At 33.6% G+C, this 13,536-nt stretch overlaps 1 pseudogene across 1 annotated transcript; it reads right to left on the reverse strand.

Annotated features, from left to right (window-relative positions):
- Positions 1–2,234: 2,234 nt before the first annotated feature.
- Positions 2,235–6,765, reverse strand: LOC143583768 (phosphatidate phosphatase PAH1-like; annotated as a pseudogene). Its single transcript, XR_013144240.1, has 9 exons — positions 5,685–6,765; positions 4,232–4,818; positions 4,090–4,163; positions 3,929–4,013; positions 3,615–3,701; positions 3,435–3,507; positions 3,098–3,348; positions 2,919–3,023; positions 2,235–2,366 (listed from the first exon to the last, which is right to left on the reverse strand). The product of XR_013144240.1 is annotated as a phosphatidate phosphatase PAH1-like (transcript).
- Between the last annotated feature and the right edge of the window lie 6,771 nt (positions 6,766–13,536).

A 13,536-nucleotide genomic window follows, 5' to 3' on the forward strand; every position in this document is an offset into this window, starting at 1 on the left:
AAAATCTTAAAGAAACATGTAAAGTTTTAGTATGTTGGTTAATGCAAAAATCTATATGCAAACTCATTCTTTTTTTTGTGTTTTGATTATAGATCTTCTATTATTAACGGTGATAGGGAAGTTTATTTGTGTATATGGCATGATGGTAGCGAAACGATAGTAGGGAAGATGAGCTCAAGTATGATAGAAGATGGTTGGAGAGAGGTGATGATTCAAATGGCTAAACTTTTTTCTGTGAGCATGTTTAGGATTGAGTTTGAAAATTATTTATTGGCTTAGTGGTGTTTTTAAAAAGCCAATAAGTTAAAATATGTTTGGCAATCACAAAAATATTTTTATTTTAGCTTTTTGAAAGGGTTAAAAAACAGTTTTCAAAAACTTCAAATCCTGACTTTTAAAAATGGTTTTTTGAAAAAGCCAATAAGACAATAAATTATTTTTCAAACTCAATCCAAACATTCTCTGTGTTTAAGCCAATTAAAAATTAGTGTCTACTGTTATAATAATAATAATAATAATAATAATAATAATAATAATAATAATAATAATATATAAACTACTTTATCTTTTGATGTGGATGTGCAATGTTAATAAAATATGACATGTGAAATAAACAAAATATGATTACCATAGTAAATGAAAAGTAAATAAGAGTTTACAAGGGACAAAAAGTTTTCCTTTTATTATTATTTTTTAGAAATCTGGCTCAACAAGTCAACGCCATCATCTGTTCACCCACCCAAATAAAGATGATTCAAAAGTACTGAGTTAATTTCTAAATCAGTCCCGGCCATTTTTATAAACATTGCATCTGGTGAAAACCATCTGAAATCCGCATAGTTAAATATAGTAAACTTTGTCCTCAAATGACTATCATTAAAACTTTAGCTTTGTATAAATAAATGAAATTTTGACTTTGACACCATATTCACACAATGTGATGGCAACTTAAGCATGACTTTTAATTTTATTATAAGAGGAATAGTCCGGAAACCGAGTGAGGGTCTGGAGGCTGCGGTACCTAGAGAATACGGACTCTCTCGTACTGTCACAAACCATTATTGCATGGGTTAACCGATGTATTACAATGTGATGACTATATTGTCATTAAAAAAGGTTGTTGGTTATTTTAAAACTAAAATGTATTCAATTATTTAAAGCATTAATCCTTGTAACTACAAAAATCAATCTTAATATTTGTTTCTATCAATTTCAAACTAAACTTTGTACCTCTGATCTTTAAAGTTCCATCATCTAGTTTATCATTATCATCAAGTTCCGACGACTCGTCACCTAGTGATACTAATAATATTCATACCTTACGGCTTCTCTCCAAAATTACACAAGTAGCACTAAGTCGAAAAAATGAAGATATCCTAAGATCAAGAGTTTTAAGTATTTAGAGATTGTGAAGATGCCCATAATTGTCCTATGCAGGATTACTTCGGCGGAAAACCAATAGTTGGTGATGACATGTTCTATTGAAATGCACATTTGCAATATGTCAACTATCATACTGATTACTCCTAAAGCTTATGATGAGTACTTGAATATGTCTAAAAGAACATCATGTGAGAATCTACAATACTTTTGTGATGGTGTCATTCAGTTGTACGGAAAAGAATATATTTGTGTAGACCGACTACCAACGACATACAACTTTTGTGCGTCACACGTGAAAGAAAACATGGATTTCTTGGAATTCCTAGATAGCATTGATTGCACACACTAGAATTTAATAAATTGTCCAACGGCATGGTCAGGTCAAATACATGGGAGGCGATCACGAGTATCCGATGATCATGCTCATAGCGGTGGGTTATAGTTCGACTACCCACATGAGCAATTCATCCTTTCAAAACTAGAATTATCATGTACACTTTCATTACATTACACAGACATGATTTTATACTAAGGTTTAACGGTAACCCCTAAACACGATAGATAATCAAATGATGATATGACTAAAGAACTGCAGGATCGTTAAATCCTCTACGCCATGCGACCGGATCTCGTGGGGCATATGGCAAACACCAACATATCTAATTTAGATAACTAGTTGAATTTTATTATCTTTTTATTGTTTTTTATTTAGTCATGAATTTTTTTATTTTCTTTTATATTTGTAATTAAGTTATAAAAGTTTCTGTATATTATTATTAGGGAACTAAACAATTTATAAACCATGGCATTTCAACACTTTCTTCATGAACTACATCATCTAACCGATTTGTTTAACATACAAATCAATGCTCGACACAATGTGTCACGACTACACCAATAAGGATGCAAAAATAGCCCGAGAGCTACTACAACTCGACATCCAGCAATGGCACTCTCCAATAATTCCACGAGTTATAATCTTCCTGCAAAAAAGTACCCGATTCGTTAAACATCTCAAAGAACTAAAAATGTGGCAAGTATAATTAAAAAAAATGCATTATAAGTTTATTACAATTTTATTTTATTTTTTTTGCTTAAAGCAATTAAGGAGGATTGAATACATTCAAAAATACAATTTGGACAACTTTCAGGCAGTTTACTTTTGGTCTATATGTTAGGCTCTTTTGGCCCGTTTGACCAGTTTTGTCAACTTTCAGACAGATTACTTTTCAACTATATTCTTGGCCCGTTTGGCCGATCTGACCAGTTTGACTGCTTTTGGCAACTTTCAGACAGATTACTTTTGAACTATATGTTTGGCCCGTTTGACCAGTTTTTGGCTACTTTCAGACAAATTACTTTTGAACTATATGTTTGGACCATTTGGCCCGTTTGACCAGTTTTTATACAGATTACCTTTGAGTTTGACCAGTTTTAACATCTTTCAGACAGATTACTTTCGAACTATATGGTTGGCCCGTTTGGACAGTTTGACCAGTTTGGCCTGTTAAGAGATAAAGCTAAACATATCAAACCTGTTCAACCATTGATGTTGGGGGAAACATGTCATTGACTAATGTATGCAAAGAGGTGTAAGATTTTCCCTTCATGTCGACCCGATGACTAATCGCCACCTCACCCTGAAACATCAAATGAGAATGTTCAACTTTGACAGGTTTGACCAATATAGTCAGTCAACCAAGAAAAGAAATACCTTGGGGTTAATAATAAAGATTTTGCCCTTCGGAATCCCGATTTTCCGGTAGCTAAGCTCGTCAGTGTCTCGGTTACCGAAGCCCGCGTAAAATGGGTTGTAATCGGATGGAAAAAGAGCTTTCATATCATGTAATATATTTTTAAAGATTTTAAATTAACAATAATCAAAAGCGAATAATAACATGTTTGATTTTATAATACTTACTTCTAAACACGCGATTTTAAACTCATGAGGTGCTCTTCGAATAACTGTCACAACAAGAAAGGCATAAAAATTTGTTTATTGTACAAACCGAGTGCGCCATTAGTATAATTAATAATTAATAAGCACTCACCTTCACGGAACAATGACGGAAATAAGCCATCGGGTGAAATGACAACCGGACCATTGGGTAAAGCTTTCCCATCCTACAATATCAAATTCTTGTTTTTTTATTAACCGTGCATTTAGATATTTCCAAATACAATTATATTTGACCATTGTTCAAATGACTAAAATACCCTTCAGTATATACCTGCTTGAGATTAATGAGGAAGCTTCTAGTTAGATATGCTTGAACAATTGCTCGAGCACTTAAAAACAGTAATTGATATCCGTTTTCCTGCGCGTTGAAAAAATAATAATTTTTTTACTGGTAAATGTATTTTGTCAAGTTTGGAAAAATTATTATATATATAAAATATATAAGATGCTCAAAAGTAAATGGGTTGAAATTTACATATTTATCAAATACAAACTAAAAGAATTTTTTATGTTCCATAACTTTAAAAAGCTACAAAATATATATAAAAAATTAAAATAATCATGTAAAAGAACATAGTTAAATACCTTTATTGCAGAAAAGAGTCGGGCCACCCCAGATTGTGTCCAATCCTTCCCAACTAAGGGCATAAACTGACCAAGAACATCCGACCTACGAAAATTAATATATAATTGTTAATTAAGAATAAAACTAATAATATAAAAATATATAATTTAATATATTTTACTTTGTGATCGTCCCGTCAACATCCGATATCACAATTCTTGCATTCCACTTCCACAAGTAAATATGAGCATCAACCTACATAAAACATAACATGATTTAGAAAAATACAATAAAAACGTTTAATAAAAAGAGAAAAAAGTTACCTTTTGAACTCCTAAAACTCGTGTCGAAAATATAAACGAGACCATATTCTGCCCGTCTTTCAAATTCAATGACGATATTTGCTCGGTAGTCGGAACATGAGTTCTACCAAACTGCTTTTGTGGAGACTGTAAACGTGTCAGCGTCGTTTCGACAGGTTGCGGGGAATCAAAAACCGATTCTGAATCAAGAAAAACATCATCACTCGAAATGCTACTATTAGTATGGTCGAGTGTTTTGGCCCTTCTAAAAGGAATGGGCCAGAGCCTCCATCTCCGGCCCGATGGAGTCGAAGGGAGCCCAGTGTCGTCATTGGGCCCTGGCCCACTCCAGTCCACAGGAATTGCATCCGCGGGCTCAACGGGCAGTTCTAGCCCGTATGCAGCCATTCCAAGAACAATATGGGCAGCTTTTTCCCAAGTGAAGTATTTATCTTCAATTTTGACTACTAAGCTGTCGTTTTTAATTATTTTAGCTGCGGAAATTTTAAACTCTTCCTCTGGTATCCGGTGGGCGTTGAAAGTTTCAGAAGCGGTACTCAAACCCATACCAGGTCGAAGCAGATTCCCGCAAAGTGATATCTGTATTCCTGAAAGTATTCATTAAATCAAACAAATCATGTTAATTTCAAAGCATTGTATGACATATGAAATATATAAATTTATTTTGTATTCTTACTTAACACATTAACTGTTTATAAAAAAATCAAAACTTTTGGACAAATGTGCTTCGGGTCAACAGGACCAGACCCACGAAAGAATTACCCAAACTAATGTATTTTTTATTTATACAACTTTTAAATTATGTTATTGAAAAACCATATTGTTATTGTGACAATATAGTGTCATTAATCATTATTAAACATTTAAGTGATATCTCAATCCCTGAAATTATTATATCTCTTTTTCTTGGAAGATAACTTCAGTTTACCTATTTGTCCATCACCAATTATTACAAGATGTTGGTGAGATTGAGTGTGATTAACAGAATTTCTTTGGTCTTATTGAGGGTATTTTAGGTATATTATCATTAACCAAGACTTTTAGAGATAAAATGAGGATCATTAAATCTAAGAAACTAGCTAAAAACCTCCTAAACATTGTGTTCAAAGCATTATATAATTTATGAAATAATTTTATTTTGCAATCATATTTGTCACGCTCACTATTCATTAAAAAGAATCAAAACTTTTTGACAGGAAGTGCTTCGGGCCAATCCAACTGATCCATACGAAAGAATTACCCACCCAAAAATCCAAAATGCATTTTTGATTAATACACATTTGTAAATCACTTTATTCAAAAACTAGATAGCTATTGTGATAATATAGTTTCTATAATCATTTTAAACATTTAAGTTGTCTATATGAAGTTTGAAAAAAAGAGTGTTTGAGCCCGGCCCGTTTTGACCCAAAACATTATGGCCCGTTACTAGACCCGCCCAATTTACACTTACTTGACTGTTTCGGTCCTTCAAAATTTCCATTATCATCATAGTATGGTTGAGGTTCCTCGGTTACAGACGTCATGCACCCATTTTCAATTTCCGTCCCGTTTAAACTATTTTCAACATGTTCAGATTCTTCATGATCATCTTTAACAATTTCATCATCAGAATTCACCCTTAAAGATCCATTTTCAACCTTTAACTTTATAGATTCATGATCTTGATCTTTAAGAATTGCAGCCTCAGAAACTTTCGATTCACTTTTAACCTCAAAATGTACAAAGTCGCCGTTTTTAACCCCTTCAGGTTCATCTTGTTGCTTGCCCAAATCATTTAATGCCAAACAGCTCTTAAAAACATCATTTTTTTACATCATTATCGTTATCTTTCGGTCTGCTAATATCACTTAAATATTGGGCCCATGCAGACTCGTTACTTAAATCCAAATCACCTTCAAACTCTTGAGCCTCAACCGGGCCCAAATGAAACTGAGGTGTACTAAATTGCACATTCTCTGTATTTTCCTCCTCCGTCGATGATATCGGAGCTGACAAAATTTGACCATCAACGCTAAACAAAACGACTTCTGAATTATAATCATTATTATCCAACTCGTTTTCTAAATTATCATACCGATTGGACCCAAAATCTTCATCTTGGAACTCATAAAATCGTTTTTCACTATCCGATTCTGTACTCTCCTCTGCATTATTATTATTATTATTCTCAGGGGCAAAATTGTCATTTCTAGACTCTAATGAACCGTTGGAATCTTTTGCATCATTATCTTTCTCGGGTGTAATTTCTTTGATAAAATAAGCTTCACCCGAGTTATCAAGATACATATGGAAATCAGCTTCGACACCATTAACTTCTATTTTGACAACCTTTTCTGCACCTTTTAAAACACCTTGAAACTTACCAAACCGAACGTACCATGGGGTGCTCCTAAAAGATCCATCTTGCTGTTGAACAACGATTATGTCAACGGCCCCACCAAACGGGTGAAAAGGGGTGGCAACAGAATACACACTCTGAGAAAGGTAACTTCCAACTCTACTTATCATTTGGTCTTTCTTTTGGTCAAAGTCAAACCCAAACAATTGTTGACTGCTAGTCTTGGTTTATCAAAACACCGTCTTATTTATTAAAAACTGTTGTCGTTTTATACCAGCAAAATAATCTCAATAAAAAAATAAGATTTTTTTCGAAAGTTGATGGAATTTGAAGTTCCAACTTCTTGTAATTCGGTTGGGATCAAAATATCTGCAAAAAACATGAATTTTGAAAGTAATTAAATGATTAAAACATGTTAATCAATACATAAAGTTAGTTTATTTTATTTATACTTCAGTACACGATCAGAATTTCATATTTCACAAACACTAAACAGGTGATTATTAGAAATTCAATAATGCTTTTCAAAACGCACATCCAAACGCCCCCTAAAAACAACCATACAATGATACAATATATGTAGGGATTTGAAGAAAAAAAGTCAGAAAAATATAACTGTCAAAAGCCCCACCTTTTAAATCAAAAATTAGAGTTGTTGACTGCACTAGGAGTCAAGACCCTAAAAACAAGAACTAAAGTCAACAACTGTAACTGCCTAAAGAAATCCAAGATCCCAAGTTGAAATGATGTTGAAACTTACAGATACAAAATTAGTCAAACTGGAAGACTTTGACTTTCTTGAAATTTCTGAATACATATTTACTATGAACACAAGATTTAAACCCTAAATCCAAAAACTGAAGTTGACACTTACAATCATCAAACTGATCCCAACACAAATAAAATGCAAGAAATGTTGAAATTTACAGATACAAAATTATGACTTTCTTAAAAAATTTTAAGAAAATGCATCAAAAAAATAAGATGAAGACAACATTTGAATTAAACCCTAAATCCAAAGACTAAAGTTGACACTTATAAATTCATCAAACTGATCACAACCCAGACCAGATTAGATCAAAAATTCATATAAAATGCAAGAAATGTTAAAATTTACATATCATTAAAAAGAAAATGCATCAAAACAGTAAGATGAACACAAGATTTAAACCCTAAATCTAAACACTTAACATTTCATCTAAAAAACTGATTGCAACCCAGTTCAGATTAGATAAAAAAGATTCAAACTTTGAAACCAAATGTTATTAAATTTGAACACCCAAATGATATTTTAAAAGAAATCAAGAAACATACAGATAAAAGATGTTGTCAAACTGGGATGATTTGACTTTGTGTTGAGTGGTTCAAATTGAAGTAAATCAATGAAGCAGCTTTCTTTGTATTAGTATAACCGATTTTCCCCCTTTAGTCTCCGTGGAAAGAAAATGAGTTGGTAGAAACCGGCGATGTTATCTAGACTCTACACATCCTTCTTTTTTCTTTTTTAGCTTTTAATTTTTGCTATTAATTTGCACTTTGAGTTGAGTGTCGGAATTGGGATCTTTCTTGGAGATGTCACAAATATATTGATTTTAAGTAGAGTTACGAGTGTGAGAACATCATTAACCAGGTTCGGATCGGGTATAGTGAGTAACATATGTTTGCTTTCATAGGGGTAAGCATAAACCTGGTAAACCCACAAGATCCGGCCCGATTATGTACAATAGGATCGGTTTTCGGGTCATGAGAATATCACTAACGGGGTCCGAGTTTGAGTCGGGTATTACAGGCTAAGACCAGTTTGCTCACCCATAAGTAGAGGTGCAAGTATTGGTTTCTAGAATATCAATTACATATCGAAATTGATTTTTGGTCAAGATTCGTATTGGCACTTACCAGTTATGGTTCCTAACTGATTTCGAAGGGGAAAAGTCCCTAACCTATGTATAATTTATCGAAATTATAACTATATTAACACTAACATCATTAACCTATGGTATGTGATGTATTCTAAAATATACATATTGTTATATAAATATTCCCTATACTTTTAAGTGTTTTCTAGCCAAGTTTTTATTGAATATTATTATTATTTGGTTCATATATGGGTTTAATGGGTTCTAAGAGACAACGGGCTAAAACGAGTAAATCAACTCAACAATAATAACTACTGATCGGTTTATTTTAGTTACTCATATTTGATCGGTACATTTTACATGATCGTTTAATTACATTCTAATATTTTTACTGGGTATTATGTATAATGAGTTTCTAAAGAAATAAAAGTATGAGCTAAGTAAGAAAATGGCTGAATATAAAAACGTGGATTTAAATCAATTGAATTTTAATGATATGTTAAATTACTATGTGGATATCTAACTGTTTTTGAAATTGGCCACCAGGACATTAATGGACTTGAGCCACAAATATTATTTAGCTGGACAAAGATGATACCCTGCTTATTGGGCTGGACCGAAAATAAGAAAGCAAAAGTAATATTTAGCTGGACAAAGATGATACCCTGCTTATTGGGCTGGACCGAAAATAAGAAAGCAAAAGTTAAAAAGAAATTTTGGCTTATAAAAGGGAGGTTGGCTGTGAAGGGATGGGCCCGAGAGGACAGAGAGATATAACTTTAGGAGGAGTTGGGCAGCCGTTCATGAGAGGGCAGAACCCTACGGAACGAAAGACAAAGAAGAAAATTATAGAAGGAAGGGTTCAAGCAGAAAGCATTAGGGTTCAACACCTATTCATCCAAACATCATTAATATTTGGTTTGAATTTATTGTTTTCTTTATGAATTCAGTTTTTGAATCTTATTTATTTGGTTTGTTCTTGAGTATGGTTGTTGGCTAAACCCCTAAACCACCTAGGTTTATGATGAACTTTTGTTAATATTGGATTTTAGTTTAGACTTTGTTTTTGTTATGGTTTATGATTAAGTAAGAGGTTTCTTGTTATTTATTCGATGCATATGTGTGCTTAGGATTGTTTGACGAGTTTTATTGTTTCACAGTTTCCTTGGTGATTGTCTGTCATATGATAGGATTCTGTTAAGTTATCTACTGTGTGTTTTTGACTAGTTTATGGTTGAATTGCAATAAAACCATAGGAACAATAATAATTAATCAAATAGACTTAAGTATGCTGCTAATCTAAATAGCTGTAAGGCAATATATTATATGATAAGTCTTGGTTGTTTAAGATTGCTAGATTTAGTTCTTCGTAAGGAGTCCGTCTAGGTTTGATTTTTCGGCCTTGTTTATCTAGTCGAGTGGATGTTTTAAACTACCTTTGATTTCCGCGCTGTAAGGTAGGATTTCTTATAGAGGTACTTGTCATAAAATAAATTAGCGACCATAAGCGAGTCTAATTAAACTGGTGTTTTTAAGAACTTAATAGAAATCCATAGGTGTCTTCTTGAGAATGGTCAGAGGTCCTGTTTAGGTTTTCTTTAAGTGAATAATTTAAGATCCCAGTTCCATAACTTAGCATTTGCCAACTATTTGATAATTGATACATTAGAGATTCTAGCCTAGGTGGTTGTTTGTCATCATTTGAATCAAGTAATAAGTTAAGTCGTCTTTAGTTTTATTAATTAATTTAATATTAGTTTAATATTACTTTTTAGTAAAACCTCCCAACGATATAAATAAATAGTCGTGTTTGTAGTTAAGTCTAATTTAGCTAGTTAACGTAACTAAAAGAGTCTCGTGGGTTCGATATCCAGACTTACTTAGCTGTACTAGAGTCGACCGGTTCACTTGCCGGTTAGTAGTTTTAGTTAAGTTAAGAGTATAGAATTTATTACTTAGTATCTAGATTAGCGTGTTTTTATATACTACTTTTAGCACATCAGTATGTTTATTGGTTTCGGTTAACTTCTAAATATGCTAACCAAACTAGTCCTTAGCCATCGGTTTGTAATTGGTTTCTCCTAACGAGTTAATAATTAGTTTTGGTTTCGTTTAAGTTTCTTTTTCAAATAGGTTAACCAATTTGGTTTTCGGGACAGTCTCCTTTTCAGTTAGGTTAGTCGGTTAGGATTTACACCTCTATTAATAATTTTATATGTAACTAGCGGTTTACCCGGTGCGTTGCGTCGGGGCAGGTTGGTAAAATCAAGACATTGGTAAAACTCAAGCATTGTCAGTATCAAGAGTTGAGGCGTTAAGTTTATGCGAATTCGAAGAGTTTCAGTTACGTGCATTATTGTATGGGAACTAAAACAAAAAAAATTATAAAAATTGAGGTGGACCAATGTAGTGGCGTCGATCGGTAAAACTCAATCGTTGGTATAAGTCAACCATTTTCGGAACTGTACGTTGAGGCGGCCAGTCTAAGCAAATTGGGTAATTTTTAGTTACGCTTGTTGCGTACGATACTAGAACTAAAGCAAAAAAAATAGAAAAAGAAAAACAAAATCAACATTCAGTCGGTTTTTGTTACATAATGATTCATTGTGTGGAAATGAAAAAGTGATGTTTGGTTGTTTAATGGAATAAAATCATCCATTACATATGGAATTTCATTCCATCAAAACCATTCCTTCCCACCCCTTCTTTTTTTTTTCATTTCATTCTTCCTGCATCCTACTTTCTCAACAACACCATCACCACTACCATCGCCACCATCATTACCTGACTGCCGTCGCCGCCACCACCTTCACTGCCACCACCAGCTCTGCCACTAACGTCGCTATAACCACCGCAACCATTGTCACTATTGCCGCTTGACCATCACCACCACCACCACTGTCGCTGCCAGGCCACCACCACCATCACCATCACTACCAATGCTATCACCGTGACCCCTGCCACCTGACCGACACTGTCACACCCGACCTAGGGATACTAGTCGTGACCAACTGGTATCAACATGACCAACAAAAAATAAATAAACTTAAAGGGAATTAAGCGATGTCGTTTTCATGAAATCAAAAAATTTCCAATTTTGTTTTGAAAAAGGACTTTGATTTATATAATACAAATCAAAGGAATATATAAAGCACCAAACTTTCTTTTATATTTCCCAACAACAATGGAAAAAAGATGTATAAACCTGGCATATGAAAAAATTAAAAACATATTGAATAAACCATGACCAAAGAAAAAACTTGCATCATAATAAAAGAATCCAACTCATGTTTGAACACTTTTAGAAGGCAGAAGCCACCCTAGCCACTGGAGCAACAACCAGAGTTGTTGTCATTAAACTGAAACAGAATTATAGAAATTGTCATTTATGTTTGCACCTAATTTCACTAGTTGTCCTTTATCTTTAAAATTGATCTGTTTTATCCTTTACGTTTATAAATCCAACAACGTTCGTCCTTTATCCCTAACCCAACTAATTTTTCTCGTTAAGTCAGGATAAGTACCTTGCACATGAGGTCAAACTGATCATTTTATCCATTAAATTAAAAAATATTTTAATAAATAAACAAAAACAATAAAGAAACTTGATATTTATATTCTCTCTCTCCCCCCTTTCTTCCTCCTCAATTTCCACCAAGCTCTCCGGCAGTCACCACCAAGCTCTTCGGTAGCCACCAGCGCTGCCGCCTTCTCTGATAAAGAAAACCACCTTCACTCTCACTGGTCCTTCATAAACTCTAAGGGCAAAATCTTCACCAGTTTGGATGGAATAATTCAGAACCGATGGTTTGGTTGCATTTTGGAAGGATTCTGGATTGTATTGAATATGGTTGTCGGATTTTGATTGTTCCATTATACATACAACAACCAATAAACACATAAACCTAAATACTATTAATATTAGAAGTCAACTTGTGCCCACAAAATGAAGATAAAAAAGACCTAGATCTGGAATTGTCCTAATTTAAATTCATCAAAAAGATTTTGATAATCTTCTATTGGTGGTGGTTTCCGGTGAGAGTGGAGGTGGAGGTGGAGGTGGAGGTGGTTTTCTTTGTCGGAGAAGACGGCGTCGGTAGTGGATGCCGGAGAGCTTGGTGGAACCATATCGTTGACGGAACCGCTTTATCAAAACCATTAACTGGTCAAAGTGACGGAGGGGCATCTGAACCGTCACTGATCTACGGTGGTGGCCTTTCTGGTAACGATATGTGGTGGCGACCTTTTTTCCGGTGAGATCCGATAGTGGTTTCGACGTATATTGTTGCAGATCCGCCTTACACACACTGAAAGCTTTTTGATAATCTTCTATTGGCGGTGGTTTCTGGTGAGATTGAAGATGAAGGTGGTTTTCTTTGTCGGAGAAGACGGCGATGGTGATGGCTGCCGGAGAGTTTGGTGGTGGTTGCTGGAGAGTGGCAATGGAAAAAGAAGAAGGGAGAGATAGAGAATATAAATATATATTAAGTTTTTTTATTGTTTTTTTTTATTTATTAACATATTTTTTTAATTTAATAAGTAAAATGACCAATTTGCCCTTATGTGCAAGGCACATGACCTGACTTAATGAGAAAAATTAACTAGGTTAGGGTCAAAAGACAAACTCTGTTAGATTTATAAACGTAAAGGATAAAACAGATCAATTTTGAAGATAAAGAACAATTGGTGAAATTTGATGCAAACATAAATGACAATTTCTATATTTTGTCTTAAATTGATTTTAATATGTTTTTTTGGAATATACGAATTTTTAAAAATCTTTTAATTTGAGGCCTTATTTTATCGAAGGCCTAAAGCCTTAGCTTCACCTTATATCACTCTAGGGCCAACTCTGTCCAAAATAAACAAAAACTAGTAACATGAAAAAGACATTAAAAATAACCTCCAAAAACATGCTATTGTGATTCTTTTAATATATTTGTCATAATTAAAGTTCAAAGGTCATCCCACATTTTTAAACTTTTGAAATTTGGAAAGCTTCTATTAGATTTGTAAAAAAAAATACAACTCTTAACTTATGTTTTCATCATCCTTGTTTTAATCTTGACTTTAGACTAGTTTTATCAACTAACTTTTTATAAGGTTGT

This window comes from Bidens hawaiensis, unplaced genomic scaffold, assembly GCF_021521415.1.
Source record: "Bidens hawaiensis isolate Kalapana, Puna unplaced genomic scaffold, B.hawaiensis_p1.1 tig00032510_1, whole genome shotgun sequence".
In the NCBI taxonomy this organism is placed as follows: domain Eukaryota; kingdom Viridiplantae; phylum Streptophyta; class Magnoliopsida; order Asterales; family Asteraceae; genus Bidens; species Bidens hawaiensis.